The sequence below is a fragment of the Neolamprologus brichardi genome, chromosome 23, assembly GCF_056152115.1.
Source record: "Neolamprologus brichardi isolate AB-2024 chromosome 23, ASM5615211v1, whole genome shotgun sequence".
NCBI classification, from domain to species: domain Eukaryota; kingdom Metazoa; phylum Chordata; class Actinopteri; order Cichliformes; family Cichlidae; genus Neolamprologus; species Neolamprologus brichardi.
In genome coordinates this window covers 18,102,089-18,119,655 of record NC_142125.1, presented here as the reverse complement: position 1 = coordinate 18,119,655, position 17,567 = coordinate 18,102,089, and the positions used below count along the sequence as shown (strand labels likewise).

At 38.9% G+C, this 17,567-nt stretch overlaps 1 pseudogene; it reads right to left on the bottom strand.

Annotated features, from left to right (window-relative positions):
- Nucleotides 1-2,485: 2,485 nt before the first annotated feature.
- On the bottom strand, nt 2,486-16,530 carry LOC148096076 (uncharacterized; annotated as a pseudogene).
- Nucleotides 16,531-17,567: the final 1,037 nt, after the last annotated feature.

The window sequence follows — 17,567 nt, the reverse complement described above, 5'->3', positions numbered from 1 at the left end:
TCGCAACCCATGTCACCTATTTGCGGCCCGCAAAAAGACATAAAGAAATAGTTTTTGTGAATAATTTTTTAAAAATATTTAATAAGAAGGCAATAGGCAGAGTGTTACAGGGATTACCCTAAAGAACGTAGCCTCATGGGCAGTGTAGTCTGTGCTGCAGGGAAAATGGACTGCCATACTGGTTATGTGTCTGTGAGCGAGGGAGAGAGAAAAAGGACAGTCGAAAAGTAGGAGTTGTCACAGAGCAAAAACAGGAGATGGAAGCATGTAAATATAATAATAACCACTGCAGCCAAGAAGAGTGCCTGACGAGCCCAGTTGTAAGTAAGCTATTAAGACTCGACTGTACACTGTGTTTGTGTTTTCCTCCAAAACAATAAGTTCCGTTGAAGCAGCCTTTCAACGCCTCTCTCTGTCTCTTGTTAGCAAAGTTGACCCAGATAACAAAGTAAAGCTAGTTTTCGGCTATGAGCCCAACACGGAACCGACATATTAGTCAGAGGCTGTCAGGGCTCTGTGTGCAGGCAGGCGGAGGTGAGGATCCAAATGCAGGACTCAGAGACTAAATGCAACTCAAAAACCACATATTTATTGCTGGCACCAAACAAAACATGAATCAAACTGAGATTGCTAAGATAAGAACACACAGGCAATTCTGAGGGTAAGAAGCGACACTGACACAAAGAAACATGAGGCTTAAATACACTGAGGAGGACATCAAGGAATTTTGTGTTGTTTCACTTTAAATTTGTTTAAAAGGAAAAAGCTGAAAATTTAAATAGTTAAAAGTTGAAATGTAAATAGTTGGTTTTTGTATTTTACAATTTATTTATTACATTTACGATATTTATGATGGCCCCTAGAGACAAAGCAAGTACAAACTCCAAAACGTACAAATTCGGAAACAACATAAAACACTACAAACCACAACACAATAAAACAGCTGGGAAACACGGCACTAATTACACTGACAAAACAGGGAATAGCAAAACAGAGCATGACCCAGAGACTATAAAGTAAAACAGGAAAAACACAGAGGACCAGGGGAACAGACAGATGTACATAAAAACACGGCTGACCTAAAAAGGGGAGGAATCACAGACTATAAAGAATAAATTCAGGAGTATAATCATACTGGACTAAGAAATAGAAAAAACAGAAAGAACCTAATAAACAAATAAGACTCAAAGAACCAAAAAACAAGAGACTCAAAATACTGAGTCAAAATGACCCAGAACTGTGACATGTTTTTAAATCTGTTACTGCGTCACTTTTAACCTCCCAGGACCTTGTGTCCACATATGTGGACATCACATTGTGGGTTGTCTAGACCAAAATACTAAATCTTGCTCTACAAGGACCTGATTTCCACTTACGAGGACATTATGCTGCCACTGTTCAATTGAAATTTAAAGTGAATGTCCTCATATGTGGATCTCATTTCTCTCAGAAAAAAAAAATCAGCTTAAAAAAAAAAAATCACATAATCCTTTGTTTTTACATTCATCAGGTCCCAATCAGCCCAAATAGAAAAGAGAAATGAAAAATGCATGTCATGAAAGAGTTCAGGTCTTAGGAGGTTAAATTAAAGACTTTCAAAAATTAATTTTCTCACAGTCAACATTTGATATGTTGTCTTTTTCGTAGTTTCAGTTCTGTTTGGGATTTAATTGTAAATCTCTCCATTCTACCTATTTTCAGACTTTAATCATCATGTTGGCTTTTTTTTTTTGGAAATGGGACTGTGTTTAAAATTTGTGTGTTCAGATCTGCATAAACAACTAAATAGCTCAAATATAGTAACTCAAACTGATAACTGATGTGTGTGTGTGGGGGGGGGGGTTCAGAGTGTGACCCCATAAATTACTTCCCTAAACTTGCTGGTCTGGAAGTCCAGCAGTTCATCTAAACAAAAGGCACTTAGTCTAAAACAGATATAGATATATTTATCCTACCACAACAATAAAAGAAGGTACGACCTCTCCCATGCTCCCCGGATGTGGGTGTGAATGCCAGAACACTCTGGAATGCACACAAAGTCTTTGCAGACTATTAAGGATCAAACCTCTACCAACATGACATTGATTATAAAACTCTAAGCATATATGAGTAGATATTTATAAGCATAAATGACAATCCACTGTATAAACCTGACAAGAGGATTCAAATAAATATGAAATGTTGGACTGTGTTTTTTTTACAGGTTTTCACAGAAGCTTTGACTTGAGGCTTATCTGCCTTAAATCCTAAACCAACTTAAAGCAGGATAAACCTGGTTTAACCTTAAAGGTCACATTCATTTGAATCTGACTCAAATGATCTTACAGGATTTTCTTGATTTCCTGTTATCCAAGAAACTAACACTTGACATGAAGAAAGAAATCCTCCCACGAGCAGAGGAGCAGGAACTCCTCAGTCATCAGACTGACCTCTGTCCACAAAATCTGAATCCAGCAGGTATCATCCACCTGTCCAGGTGTGTCCATCAGCTTTGAGGCAATGTGAAGGGAAGAAGCTGAACCTGAGAGTAAACACTCTCAGCAGGAGCAGATTGACGGAGGGACTGGATCTCCTCGTACTGAAACACAACAGCAGCACTGAGTACAGGACAAAGTAGCACTGAAGGAGAACAATGAACATGAGCTGCAGGGTCACCTGTACACTTTGAGTTACCTGTGGAGCCTCCAGCCTCTCACTGGTCCCAGCTGGAGGGAGGTTTGCCTGATACTTGCTGATTCTCCTCTTAAGAGACAGCGATACACAACTCAGACCTGCCAACAGACCATCAGAAGAATCACTTCACCTTAACACTCACATCAGCAATCATCACATTCGACACATTTCTCCACTGTGCAGAGAAACCTTTTAACATCTGGCACAACACCTGAACAGCAGAAGCACAGCTGAAATATCTGGCAGAACACAAAGAGAGGATAAACTGTGACTGGAAGCTGCTGCAGGTCTGAACTACACTCTGATCAGAAACAAGTATGAGCAAAACTGATCTCTTTCCACACAAGCAACACCAGCTGCAACACAGCTTTGAAGGTGACACTCAAAATAAAAGACAAGAACTATATGCAAAAGTGAAACTTCACTAAAAAGATCCGGCTCCCAACCGGCTCTTCAGGTTGTTTTGTTGCTTTATTATTAACAACAATATAAAATTATGCACAAAAGGAATTACTAAAGTAAAAAAACAACAACATGGTTTTATTCATATATGTTTATATATAAATATATGCGGTGGCCCCTAGAGACAAAGCACGTACAAATTCCAAAACACATTTCTAGCGTTAACTGAACTTCCAAAACAGAGCTACCTAGATCACTTAAATTACACACTTGAAAGCATATGAGTATTGTTTGTGTATTTATACACAGGCACTCATATATATTCAAATAATAATAAAAAATGTTCGTTTACCAGTTACTAACACATGCCAAATCCAGTCATTGGTACTTGCTGGCTTGTGTAGCCACTAGGTAACAAAAGCTCAACACTGCGCCCAGCATCCTGGAGCACGTCTGTTGTCTTTTGTACGTGTTTTGGAGTTTGCATGTGTTTTGGAGTTCGTATGTGCTTTGTCTCTAGGGGCCACCATAAATATACAGGGTGGGCCATTTATATGGATACACCGTAATAAAATGGGAGTGGTTGGTATTATTAAAGTCCTGTTTGTGGCACATTGGTATATGTGAGGGGGCAAACTCCTCAAGATGGAGAAGGGTCTGGCTGCAGCCACTGGGGAGCGCCATATTGGGACCTCCACACTAACTGGAAACACGTGACCTCCACAGTAGGAGGAAATACGTTCTTTTTTTTTTTTTGTCTCGTTCCTGCATGGATCATTAACCTTGCAAATAGAAGGTTGGTACAGAGTCTTCCATGTATAAATTTGCCGTTAATAATCATATAATTCTATGAATCATCTAGTTTGCTTACACTGATTACGTTGGCACTTTGTTAGTGTTACAACAACGGTCATACCTCCGAGGTATCTAAACTTTAGTAAGGAATGAGTGTACTTTTGACACCTCTGGTTAGCATTTAGTGGTCAGTTTCAAACGTATTTGATTTTTGCTTGTTATTGAACAAATTCACTTCACTACTTTTCACTATCTGACATCAATGCACATTGTTCCATTTAGTGCATATTGCGTTTTATTCATGTCTCTCATTCCACCTGCATCAACATTGTAAAGTTTGTCAAAAAGAGGTTTATATATTTATAAATACTAATATTCTCTATTACATTATGTTCTGCTTTTTTATTGCCCAGATTTTAGTCAGCCTTTGTTAAATTTTCTGTTATACGTCAATAGATACGTATGTCACAAATAAAAGTGTCTTGTAAATCATGTTTTTGTAAAGAATTTTCTTCCCAAATCTCTTACATTCTAACTGTAACGTGTTATTTCTGCTAAAACCTGAACTTAAATGTGTATATGGTGTTTATCTGTTTTTCTCTCTGTTTTAGATGCACATATCAATTTGGAATTCTGCCTCCAAGCCAGAATTGCAGGAATGCAGCACGTGTTGGCTGTTTCACTGCCCTCTGTGCCCCACTTTCAGCCCTACTTTCAGGGCAAAGATTGAGGAGCATATAAATGGACACATTAAAATGCTTTGCCTTTCAAAGGTATGTTGGTATTAAATATACCTCATAGTTAAAGTTATAAATATGCCCTTCTTTTCAGCACTTCTGCAGTCTCTTTGTTGACTTAAAAGTTGCTTTTCACATGGTACAGTTCAGTGTATTCATCAGCAAGAGAAAAAAGTGTGTTTTCATTAAATATTTTTTTCCTGTTCACCACATTTCTTGACAGCTCTTGTGATCTACACCATTTTGCTTATATTATTAAGGATGGCTCGGATATTTTTGTTAATATGTACAATCTGATTGTTAGATAAACTGATTGCATTCTATACAGCTGCATTTAAATTACATGTTGTTGTTTTTTCTTTTTTTCTCTCTCTTACAGACAAAATGATATGCCGGTACACTTTCACTGCCCTGTCTGTAACATGACAATCACACAGCGTGGGGATATGGCAAGGCAATTATTGTCATGTCAGCATTCAGGACTGCTCACCGCTGCACTCTTCGTGGAGCCCCATCTCCCTCTCGATGTCTTGTCTCCAGCATCTAAACCATTTTCTGAATCTTTGGTAGAACATTCATGTGCTCTACCGTCTGTGCTAAATGAAACTGCGGCTTGTGGAAAGTCCGTGAAAATGAAATGCCCTCACTGTGGTCTTAGTCTTCTTACAAAAAACTTCAAGGCTCACACGACGAGGAGGCATTCAAACAGGTCAATAGATGTTTGCCTGGCCTGTCATCTGCAGTGTTTTTGTGTAGAGGGACTTCTTCCTCTTTGTTTTTCAGTTTGCAGGACATGGAGCTCTTTTTAAAAGCATGTGCTGATGAGCAGAGACTACGGGTCAATGCGATGTTTGACACTTAATGGACAGATGAAGGCACTGGCTGTTTGTTTGTGTTTTTCATGTGTTGTTGGATTTTTATTTCAGTGTAAAGAATGTTGTTCACTTGTTTCCATGTCCATACTTATAGTAAAAATTTTTAGTGTAAATGTAACAGCATTGTTTATACTTGTAACTTCAAAGTAAAAAGCTTACAGTTGCGATTAACATTAATGTATTACCCTGTAATCAATAATATTTTTATACATTTTACGCATTAACCTTCTGGGCTCTATCCTGACTACTACACTGCAGTGGACCAAAAGAATGACACAGGTTTGATCTTAAGGATCTAATATTGTGTGTGTTTGTGCATGACATTGCAATGCAAATATGTATTTGCAAGATAGACTGGAATAAATCATGATGCATCAAATATTACACAGGCTGCAGTGAATTTTTGTTGATACAGACTATTGAGCTTTGAGTTTTCCAGTCAAACTTAGCTTTGACCACATGCTAACACTGTTACTCTTCTATATATTTCATAACAAGACACCATAGCCAAAATATTAACAAAATATATATTAATAAAAGATTCAAAGCTGCAACACATACTGTTAGTAAATGTGTCCTGGACTTTATCCAGGTGCAGAAAGTGCTGCTGCTGTAAGTAAGACTAACAGCTTCCAGATCACTTATTTTTCTGGAAAGATGGCAAGAAGGGCATTACTGCTCATTTCTACAATCTCACAGATCTTGGAATACAATGCCTTTGGCCCATGAAAACCACTTCACAGTACTAGGAGTCTACTAAAACATACAAATGAAGAGAGATCCTGGAAGAAATAGGGCCCACACTGGTGACTAGTGACAAGACAGCCTTGTCCCTGATGCTCAGATGAAAAAAAAAAAATAGGAAGATTTATGAAACCATTAAGACTTTATCACCTTTTATCTGAAAAGTTACTGGTTACATATAGCCTAACTGGCATTTAAAGTGTAAAAAAAAGAATGTAGATAAAATTTTGGATTTTTGATGAAAAGGACTGGAGCTAATTTAAAGAGTCAAGTCGGTAAAAGTAGATAAATGTTTTAATAAATATACATTTTACAGCATTTTGCGAACATACCATTTTTGGCAACGAACAAGCTGAGAGAGAGTTTTATATTTGTTTGCTCTCCTTGAACAAAAATAACAGTGCATAATAATGTTGATGTTAATCAACATTATTATGCACTTAGATGTCCAAGACTCTACTATTAATAATATTGTGGTCCCTCGTTTATCGCAGGAGTTACGTTCTAAAAATAACCCGCGGTAGGTGAAATACGTGAAATAGTTTTTTACAATTATTATAGATGTTTTAAGACTGTAAAACGCCTCACTTTATGCTTTATACACTTTTCTCAGACATGCATGAACATTTTCACACTTTTCTCTTTTGTTTAAACACTCTTAAAGTTCAACCCATCATAGAAACATAAGTCCAGTATTATAAAATGAAACCATGCAAAACGTTTCGTGGGCAGATTTATATAAATTCGACAAGCTAAACGCATTCTGTACTGTACAGCAGTGGTCCCCAACCTTTTTTGCACCACAGTGCACTCCAGTTTAATGTCAGACAATATTTTCACGGACTGGTCTTTAAGGTGTTGTAGATAAATACAACAAAATAAAATGATATAAACAACGACAAAAACGGTGGTATTTTGTAAATGCAATAATAAACGTGAATTTGGCTGTGTAATTGTGTAACTTTATGAGCAGCGTCCTCCTGAAATGCACCAACAACATTGAGAGTAACATCCTCCTCTCAGCTTCTTGATGCTCTCTGGTCGCTATAGTAACGCATAAAATAGTTCTTTCAAAATAAGACACACGACCACAACACGGGAAAAGACCCAGGGAAACCGACTCAACGGACCGGTACTGGTCCGTGGACCTGTTGGGGGCCGCTGCTGTACAGGAGACACTGTACTAGGTTGATTGACAATGGTCTACAGCAATCACAACGCACAACACAATGTACTGTAAAAAAAAAATAAAAATCATTGAAACAGTCCGCGAAAGGTGAACCACGTTATAGCAAGGGACCACTGTACAATAATTTCCAGTAGCACTGCTGATATATGAAATGGTGAGTTTTGAGGTTGTCTTCAAACAAGTGCATTGTACTAGTAATGACTAGTTCATATTTATGAAAAAACCTTTATGCAGTAAATGTAGCAAAGAAACAAAAACATAACACATGGACACTTTTGGCCACGAACAAGCTGAAGGGATGGTGATTTTTTTTAATAAACCCAGAGTGTTAAAATACTTAGAACCAAATTTATTTTGAAGTTACGTGTTTCCGGTTAGTGTGGAGGTCACATGTTTCTGGTTAGTGTGGAAGTTGCAATATGGCGCTCCCCAGTGGCTGCAGCCAGGTGCTTTTGTCAAGATGGGTGGTGACCATTTAGAAGTCGGCCATCTTGGATACAACTTTTGTTTTTTCAATAGGAAGAGGGCCATGTGACACATCAAACTTATTGGTAATGTCACAAGAAAAACAATGGTGTGCTTGGTTTCAACTTAACTTTATTCTTTCATGAGTTATTTACAAGTTTCTCTTTGTTCAAAGCCATTGACATGTCGAAGAGGTTAACACGTGAGGAGTGGATCGAAATTGTGTTGATATCTGGTGAACGCAGTAACCGGGTCATTGCAGCAGATTTCAATGCAAGACACCCTACGAGACCACCCATCTCCCATGCTACAGTTAGCAAACTGCTTGCTAAGTTTCATGAAACTGGTTCAGTGTTAGATTTGCCAAAATGTGGATGCAAGAAAACTGTCACTAATGAAGAAACATCAGCGGCTTTCCTAGCTTCATTCAGCAAGAGCCCACAGAGTAGCACTCGCTGCATGTCAATGGAGAGTGGCATTTGTCAAACATCCCTTCGGCGGATATTAGCTACTCACAAATGGCACGCTTACAAACTCCAGCTACTGCAGCATCTCAATGAGGATGACCCAGATCGGCGCACAGAATTTGCAGAATGGGCAAAACAAAAATTGGAACAGGACCCTCAGTTCACGCAGAAGATTTTGTTCAGTGATGAGGCAAACTTTTATGTGAATGGTGAAGTTAACAAACAAAACCTGACACTAACCCACATTGGATGGATCCCTCCAAGACTGTTGGAACAACACAAGTGATGGTTTGGTGTGGTATATGGGGAACAACGATAGTGGGTCCATTCTTCATCAATGGAAACCTCAAGTCTGCTGGATATTTGAAATTGCTACATGATGATGTGTTTCCCTCTTTATGCACTGAAGCTGGCATGTTCCCTGAGTTTTTCCAGCAAGATGGTGCACCACCACATTATGGGTGCCAGGTCCAAGCATTCCTAGATGAACAGTTTCCTGGAAAGTGGATTGGTTGGCGTGGGCCAGTTGAATGGCCCCCAAGGGCTCCCGATCTGACCCCCTTAGATTTTTATCTTTGGGGTCATCTGAAGGCAATTGTCTATGGTGTGAAGATACGAGATGTGCAGCACCTGAAACTACGTGAGGTGCTGTCTAAGAGCTTGATGTATGGGTTTGATTTATTTGTTGTGGATAGAAGTAATTATGCAAGAATAATAAGGGAACATTGAAAACATTCAAGCCGTTGAGGGGACTGATGACCTAAATGCTTGGGCAATAGAAAGGTTCTATTTTTCGGAATGGTTGGTTTTGTTATATTTTAGCTATTATTGTCACATGAAAGTAAACTTAACGGGATAAATCAGGGAATTATGTCGTGTTTCCTGGGGAAACACGAAGAGGGGGAACTGTTGTGTATTTAATATATATTCTTAGTGCTTATTTGCTGATTATATTGTTTTATGTATAAGAGAGGGCCAGCGTTGAGTGTAAACTAGGTCGCAGGCTGACAGGAAATTGCATGCTTTTGCAGAGCATATGAGGTGCAGGCAGAAATTGAAACTAAGTAGAGTGTTTGATCGAAACTTAAAATGTGCGTGACGTCTAGAGGAAGTATATAAATAATCAGACTGCCTGCTGCTGCTTCAGACTTGAGCTGATGTCTCTCTGCTCAGTCTCCGTTCCCAGGAATGTAAAATAAAGATAATTTTTTTGAGCCTTGACCACTTTGAGCCCAGTATTTCTTTGCGGTTAAAAGAATACAAGAATTTAATACTGCTTTAATCAAAAGCAATGATTTGAAGTGCCATGGTTATGAGAAAGTTTTAGAACCTTTACTTCACAGTTCAGTGTGTGGTTGCATTCAAGCTTGCTGCCCACAGTATTTGTAGCTTTGTAGCAAACTTCACAGGGTCATACATGTAGGTTTTGTGTTCCAGTTAAAACAGAATTTCAAACTACAGAGGTCAGAAGTGATGTATCAGAACTGAAAGCATCTGTGCAGATCATTTAAAAATTCTTGAGAAAAGTGAATTTTTACATTAACTCCATCTTTCCTTAAAATTAATGATTTTTGATTGTTAATCTTTTTTTTAGTTTGGTTTTGAAGATGTCAAAAATAGTCGCTAGTACTATTACATTACGTCTAAAAACATGTTCTGAGCAAATGTAACGATTTAGGACTGTGGATTTTCTTTTTAAGAGGAGTTGTGTTACTTGTTAATAGTCAAAATCTGACTCTAATTCGACGTTAGATCTCTGACAGGGAGACAAGCTAATCTAATGGCTACTCAGAAGGCAACTGTGACAAAAATACATTTTTCATAGTGTAAAATAAGATAGACCCCAAACATCCAGTTTGCATAACAATCTGGGAAGCAATAGGTTTTGCATTCTTTAAGTGAAAGTTGTATGTCATTGTGCCATAAGCATGAAAAAAAAAAGGTTTTTTTTGTCATATCAGGAATACTTCCTGATTCTACACTCTAACAGGTTGCTGACAGAAACTAAACTAAACTAAATGCAGACACCACCACGGCGCCAGCTGCACAGGCCCAAGGCTGAAGCTGGACAAACACTCCCTGATAACGACTGTGTGATGACTATTCTCCCCATCCCATGCAAGGCCACCTGGATTGGCTGCAGGACTGTTTACTTAGCCTGATAGGGCGAAGGACACTGTCTCAGCTGAACTATGGACACGCACACACACACACTTACACTGATAAGCACTCACTCATCTCCCCTTCCCTTTCCAACGCCTTCGATGCTTGTTACCTCCCGGGAACACGAGGCGGGTCTGGGCCCGCGCTGGCAAGTCGGCGCAGTGGCAGGATGTCTGCTGTGTTGCCTGGGATTACTCCTCATCCCCCTACCCAACCCTGTGGCTTGTTATGTCTTCACAATGTTGTGCTGTGAACATTCATGTGCTTTTTTTGTGCAGAGGAGTTTTTTTGTTTCCTGTTCTCGTGCTGTCCTACCATGGAAGCACAGCATGAGTAGAGGTCTCTTTTTTTCCTCTTGTACCTTCCGATCTCCGACTTGTAACCCCCATGTAATGTCTGTGTTATGTGTGTAAGGTCGGGGGGGGGGGGGGGGGGGGGGGTGTCTCATTTTACTGCGGGGCAACCTGTATGTGACAAATAAATTCTGAATCTGAATCTGAATCTGAATCTAAGTGAGAAAGTGATATTACTATTACTAAAGTGATTTAGCACACACATTTGAGATGATTTACATTCAAATGGGTTATTTTAGTATAGTTAGTAAGTTTGTAAAGTTTTTATTTTTTAGTATAACCTGAGTGATAATGTACATTTGGATAATTCAGTTTTTTGATTTGGAACAACTTAAAAGTTTGACTTTTAAAATTGAGTCAGAGAGATTTGAATTCTTTATTTGAAAGAAGCTGAATGATTTGAGTAAGATTGACTTAAATTTGTTAAGTCAAACAAACTTAATAATTTAACTTGGATAAACCTAATTTAATTACCTGTTACCAAATGAAGCATTAACTAATTAGTTGGATCAATTATTCTCTTTTTTCAGTGTACTAATTTTCAGAGCTGCATTTGTGAAATATTTATTTATTTATTTTAATATGAAACATACTGTAGACACCTGAATGGAGACACCACTGACTATGAGTGATGAGAAAAATAATCCAACTTAAAGTTTTGCAGATTTTTGACTTTACTTCCAAAATAGTTTTGTAACTACTCTGAAACCAATCCAATTTTTTTTAGAGAGCACTTTAAAATACCCAGCACAGGACCAAAGTGCTGTACAGAAAATAAGTTAAAAACAATAGAATAACAGAAAAGAGCAAAAAAAAATAAAAATAAAACACATAATACATAAAAATTAAAACAGCCCAATATTCAAAAAGAAAACAGGATAAAACAGCATAGAATCAACTAAAAACAACTAAAAATTTAAAATAAAAACCAACATCTCACGTGGTGTCAAAGGCCGGGGTAAAGAGATGGGTTTTCAAGAGTGACTTAAAAACAGCTAGGGAAGTGGCCTCTCTAAAGGAAGATTGTTCCACAGTTTTGGAGCTGCTACAGCAAAAGCACGATCTTTTACGCCCAGTCCTGAGTACATTCAGGAGCAGCTGATCCGCTGACCTGAGAGAGCGGGTGGGTGTATAAGGCTGCGCCATCAGAGAGATGAGATGGGGCTAGGCCATGGAGAGCTTTAAAAGCAAATAAAATAATGTTAAAATGAATCCTAAAAGGAATGGGCAGCCAGTGAAGTTAAGCTAAAATAGGCGAAATGTGCTAAAACTTTCAAGTGCCAGTTAAAAGACGAGCTGCAGCATTTTGCACCATCTGTAGATGAGCAATATATGATGCGCTGACCCCAATATAAAGTGCATTACAGTAATCCAGCTGAGTGCTAACAAAGGTGTGGATCACTGTCTCAAAGTGCTGCCGTGAAAGAATTGGCTTCAGGGCTCGCAAAATCGCTAGCCCGACGTCCCGGGGCTAGCGATTGTTCCAGTCGGGCTACCAAAATCTATCTCTGCCCTGCCCGTCGGGCTATCATAGGAAGGAAAAATATATGTCAATGCTTTTGCATTCTTTAGGAAATGTAGCTGGGTAATTATGTCATTGGCATCGGTGAGCCACTGTCAATATGTGACATATTGAAATCGCGTTTGAATTTGCGCTTGTTTTTTGCTTTCACTTTGCAATCGCGCGAACTGTGTATAGAGAGCGACAGCACTGATTGGTGAGTGAGGATAATTTGTGCATTTGTTCCTCTGACATTGTCTTATCAATCGTTAGCTTACTATGCAAACATGACAAGTGAAATCTCCTGCAGCAAGCTTAAACATGTGAGAGGTTGATCGCGCAGAGAATCGCTGAGAAGCAGCAGGATATATATTTTAGTTCTGCTGAGCCAAATAAGACAGGTCAGGGTGAAGAAGTGACAGCCAAAGAAAAGCTTACCACAAAACGGAAAAGCTATGACAAATCAGACTATAAGGCAAAGAGAAAGTGCAGCTTTATGGTTTCATGGACAAAAGAATTTCTGTGGCTGCAGTATGACGAGCTATATAACCAGGGCTGCACATAAGTGGTCCGCAGGTGCGCATTCGCTGTCAAAATAAAAAAACGCAACGCGTGTTTGCATACATAAGATTTTTTGGAGGAGGACAGACATTTGTTTAGAACTCTTAAAGATGTCGAAGAAGCTCCTTTAAGCAATTACTTTGGTTTTCCTCCACCTCCAAAGAAATGTCAGGAGTCCGAACCACAAAAGAAACGCGTATTCTCGGAAAAGTGGTTGCAGGAGGTGAGCTGGCTTCAAACAAATGATGAACGCACAGAGATGTGGTGCAGAATGTGCCGTAAAAATCCCACTCTAGCGGACAAAAACAGCCTTTTATATGGACGCAAACGCGCGTTGCAACTTCTTATCTGGTGCGCGTCTTTTATTTTGACAGCGAATGCGCACATGCGGACCACTTATGTGCACCCGTGTAAATAACATAATGTTCTGCCGGCTGTGTTTTTGGTTTTCCCTCGATTTCTGAGTCGAAATGTGCCTTTGTTACTGGGACCAGTCATTTTAAGAAAGGCCCCCATTAGAACCCATGAGAAATGCAAGAAATGCATTATTGCTCAGTCTGCAATATCTTTCCCAGAACAAACACCAATTGCAAATAACATACTAAAAAATAAACCTGAAAATCAATCTATGTTGCAAAGAGTGAACTACCTTTGGCAAAATTTAGCAGTCTTTGCAAACTTCAAAAAGCAAATGGCCTAAATCTTGGTTCCACTTTCCTCTTACCTGTGACTTCAGTGGAAATTTCAAATTCAGGATCTGACACAGACTGATTCATGTCCTACACAGTTCTTACAAGTTCATAGAAATTTCTGTTCAATTAGAACCAAGTATTTGAGTTGATGATTGTAATTTTTATACAATGTTGTAATTTGTGTTTCAACAATTTTTTTGATTAATGTTTTGTGTCCTTTACAATATTACACTTTAATGTATAATATTGTAAAGGAAACAAAACATCAATCAAAAAATTGCTTTCTTTTTTATTCGGGCTACTTAAATTTATCTTGGGCTACCAAAAACTGAAGAGTCCCTGCCTGAAGGGCTACCAGGGATTTTGAAATTTTGCGAGCCCTGGGCTTTATTTTTGCCAGCTGCCTGAGGTGAAAGAAGCCAGATTTTACCAATGCCTTAATTTGATTATCAAACTTCAGATCACAGTGCACTTTGACCCCCAGGTTTGTAACAATTGGCTTAACATACTGAGCCAAATAATCTAAATACACACTGGGGCTCTCAGTGGGGCTACCAAAAACCATCACCTCGGTCTTTTTATCATTGAATTTTAAAAAGCCTTAATGTCATCGAGACACTGAAGTAATGGCTGTGTGAGGTATGTGCCTTTTTTCTTTAGAGGGACATAGATCTGTCATCAGCATAAAAGTGGAAAGCAATGCCGCACTTTCTCAATACAGAAATGTGATCTGATGGTTACATCTATGCAACTCTAAATGCACCACGATGCTGCACACTGTGGAGGTGTGCTGATATTAATAAAACAGCAAACCACAATGTGAAAAAAGGACAGACTCACAGATTACCACAAAAACAAGTGCAGCATTCAAGCTCAGAGAGATAGAGACGACATGATCACTCTGCTGGTTTTTGCTCTTATGTTCAGCTCTTGGATCTGAAAGAAGAAAATGGACACAGGTTGAGAAATAGGTTAAAGAGTGTTTTTAAGAAACATGTCTTACATGTTTGAGGACTTTGGGGCTGATTAGTTGAAGAAGTTTGTGATCTACATTTCAAGAAAGGTTTGAGAATGAAGTTGTGAACTGGCCCAGCCGTCAACACTTTTTAACAAACTGGTTTCTTTGAAGCCTCAAAGTGTGGACGGCTGTCTGTTTCACAAAGGTACAAAGTTACTGTAAGAAGCTGCCTTCAGTTTAAGCATCTTAGAATTTTGAAGTCTGTTTACCTTCTAAGCTTTGGACCCTTGTGAGAGTGAAAATAGTTTTAGTTATAGCTGATTTAAATAAATAAGAAAAAAAGGTTTTAAGTTGCCTGTGAAGCAGCAGAGTAGGACTAGAAAGCAACACTTAAAACTCAAAACAAAGTACAAAGTAAATATAACAAAGGCTGGGGACTTATTACCATTGCATATGGCAATGTCCTTTAATTACTAGATTTTATAAAAAATATTGCTATAGAGCTTCGGTCAATCTTTCACCAGACGATCCCACTGAACCCTGTGCTGTTTGTTCTGGGTCTATCTATAGTAGGCCTCTCTGTCTTTGTACAAATGCTTTTGTTGTGTAAACCTTTACATTTAGCGAGGCGATGTGTACTGTTTCAGTGGATTCAGAGACAGCCTCCCACTGTTACACAATGGTACAGAGAAACATTTAAGGTGTTGCCAATGGAGCGCTTTAGTGCCATTATAAAGGGCAATTGTGATGCATTCTGGTGGAAAAAGTTGATAAATCATTGCTATAAAAAAACATGACAAAGGCAAGGAACGAATAAAGTGACGCACAGAATCTAACTAGGAACACACAAAGAGGACACTTTTTAAAGAAACTACATGATGTTTTCAGTTTGAGTCTCAAGACTTTTATGCTGTAAGCTGTTAGTTTTAACTGTACTAAATACAGCATGAGCATGACAGGGACACCCTGCCAACGGGTCACTGGTGGAAGAAAAGATGTTGCAGATAAGTGTTCATATCCAGAAACACAACAATAAGATGGAACTAATGGCAATATAATATAATGTGTCCATTCAGAACAGGGAGGTATTTGGTGTAGTCTTTGGTTTCCACCAGTGTGCTAAAACTAGAAGCTGCCTTTAACCACGAGGTCCCTGCCTGACGTGAACACCTCTAACAGCAGGACTCTGAGACCACATCCTATGCTGCAGACAGTGAGCTGTTATTAATACAATGATCCTGATCTGCACCAACATTTAACGACTTCTTCCTTTGACTGAAAACAGAACTTTGATGAAGCTGAACTTGTGAGATTTAGCTTTGGACACATTCATACATATACGTTAATGCAAGCTTTTTTCCTAGAGTGCACTTGGGACCTCCAAACAAACAAGACTGAGTGGAAAAATAACATGCAAAACCCCAAGGCTTCACTGAAGATTCACAGATAAAATAACTAAGAACATTTTTAACATTCATTTATTTAAGGTGGTATGATGGCTGTGAGGGGCCATGTTTCTGTAGTTTTCAGCATTAAAGTAAAAAACTTTCTACTTACCTGAGATGATGTGGAAAGTCTCCATAAACTGAGTGCTGCCATCTCTCTTGATGCCACAGAAGTAAAGCCTGCAGTCCTCTGCTGTCAAGTTTTTAATCACAAGTTTGTTTCCCAGGATTGAAAATTTGGTTTCAAAACCAGGAGAGTAGTAGGTAGAGCCTGATGAAGAAAAACTGCGGCCGATACATGCTCTGAACTGACTGTGGATCTCCATGTACCAGTGGATCTCTGATGTCTGATTGGAGCAGGTTAGAGTGACATTGGTCCCCAGCTCTCCTCTGACCTCGGTCACGTTCTCGGCCTCTGCACAGAGCAGAACCACCAACAGGATCATCCACAGGAGAACCATGATCAGCTTCAGCATCCACAACAAGACGGAGTCGTCTGAAAGCAGCTCAGCTCTGATGGACTCTGACACAGAAGTGCTCTACACTTCCTACTTCAGGTGCTGTTGCTCACAAACCACTAATACCAAGTAACTCTCCAGGAAGTGAAACTTGTTCACCTTCAGCCAGAAATCTGCATCAGAAATTTTATACAGTAACTCTAAAAGCAGGAAGTTTGACCGTTACACTTAGACAACAGTGATGTCTTTAAAGTACAGAGGAGCAGAGAATGTACTGACTAATGATCATGTAGTACTAGTAGTAAATGTTGCAGTAGAAATAAAAAAACAGGATTCAAATAGTTGAAACAAATCAAAAGCACAACCAAAGAGCATCCTCACTTTAACATGTCTGAGCTGAAAAAGTGGCTCCATCTTGTGTCTCTAACCAGTTACTGCAGAGAAAAAAACTTCAACATGACAAGAATGCGTACATTTATACTGCAGTCTGTACTACAGATACTTCTTATTCTCTCTCTAACAGTGGTGACGTGGTGGTGGTGGTAGTGGTGAAGAACTACAGTATGTAGCAGTAGCCTGTGTACTACTACATGACTGCAACATGCACTACACCCTCTGACAGTACTGCTTTTATTACAACTGTTTCTCCTTCATTTGCACTACAGCTGTCATCTATATTAGTTTATACTTCTCTGTTTCCTTTTACTTTATTTTCTACTGTACGTTCTAGTTTTCTATTGTTCTACCGTAAAACAATGGGTAATAACTTTTGTTATGAGCAGAATTACTACCCCATTACTGCCCCTACTGTCAGCACTGATTCTGCAAACTTAACACTGAAACTGGGTCGGGCTGTCTGTCCTTGACTTCAGCCTGGAGATGGTTTCAGTTCTAACACTGTTAGTGAATCTCTCTGTCACCTGATCTGATGGTGTTTAATTGCTGGTTTGTGCTGCTACTCTCAGTCTGATCACTGTGGTCATTATTATTTCAAATATCTTGACAGTTCTCATGTTTTATGCTCAGTAACTTTGCTTTCTGTTCTTCAGTCACCTGCCAACTGCCTGTGTGAAACACCTGAATTATTTT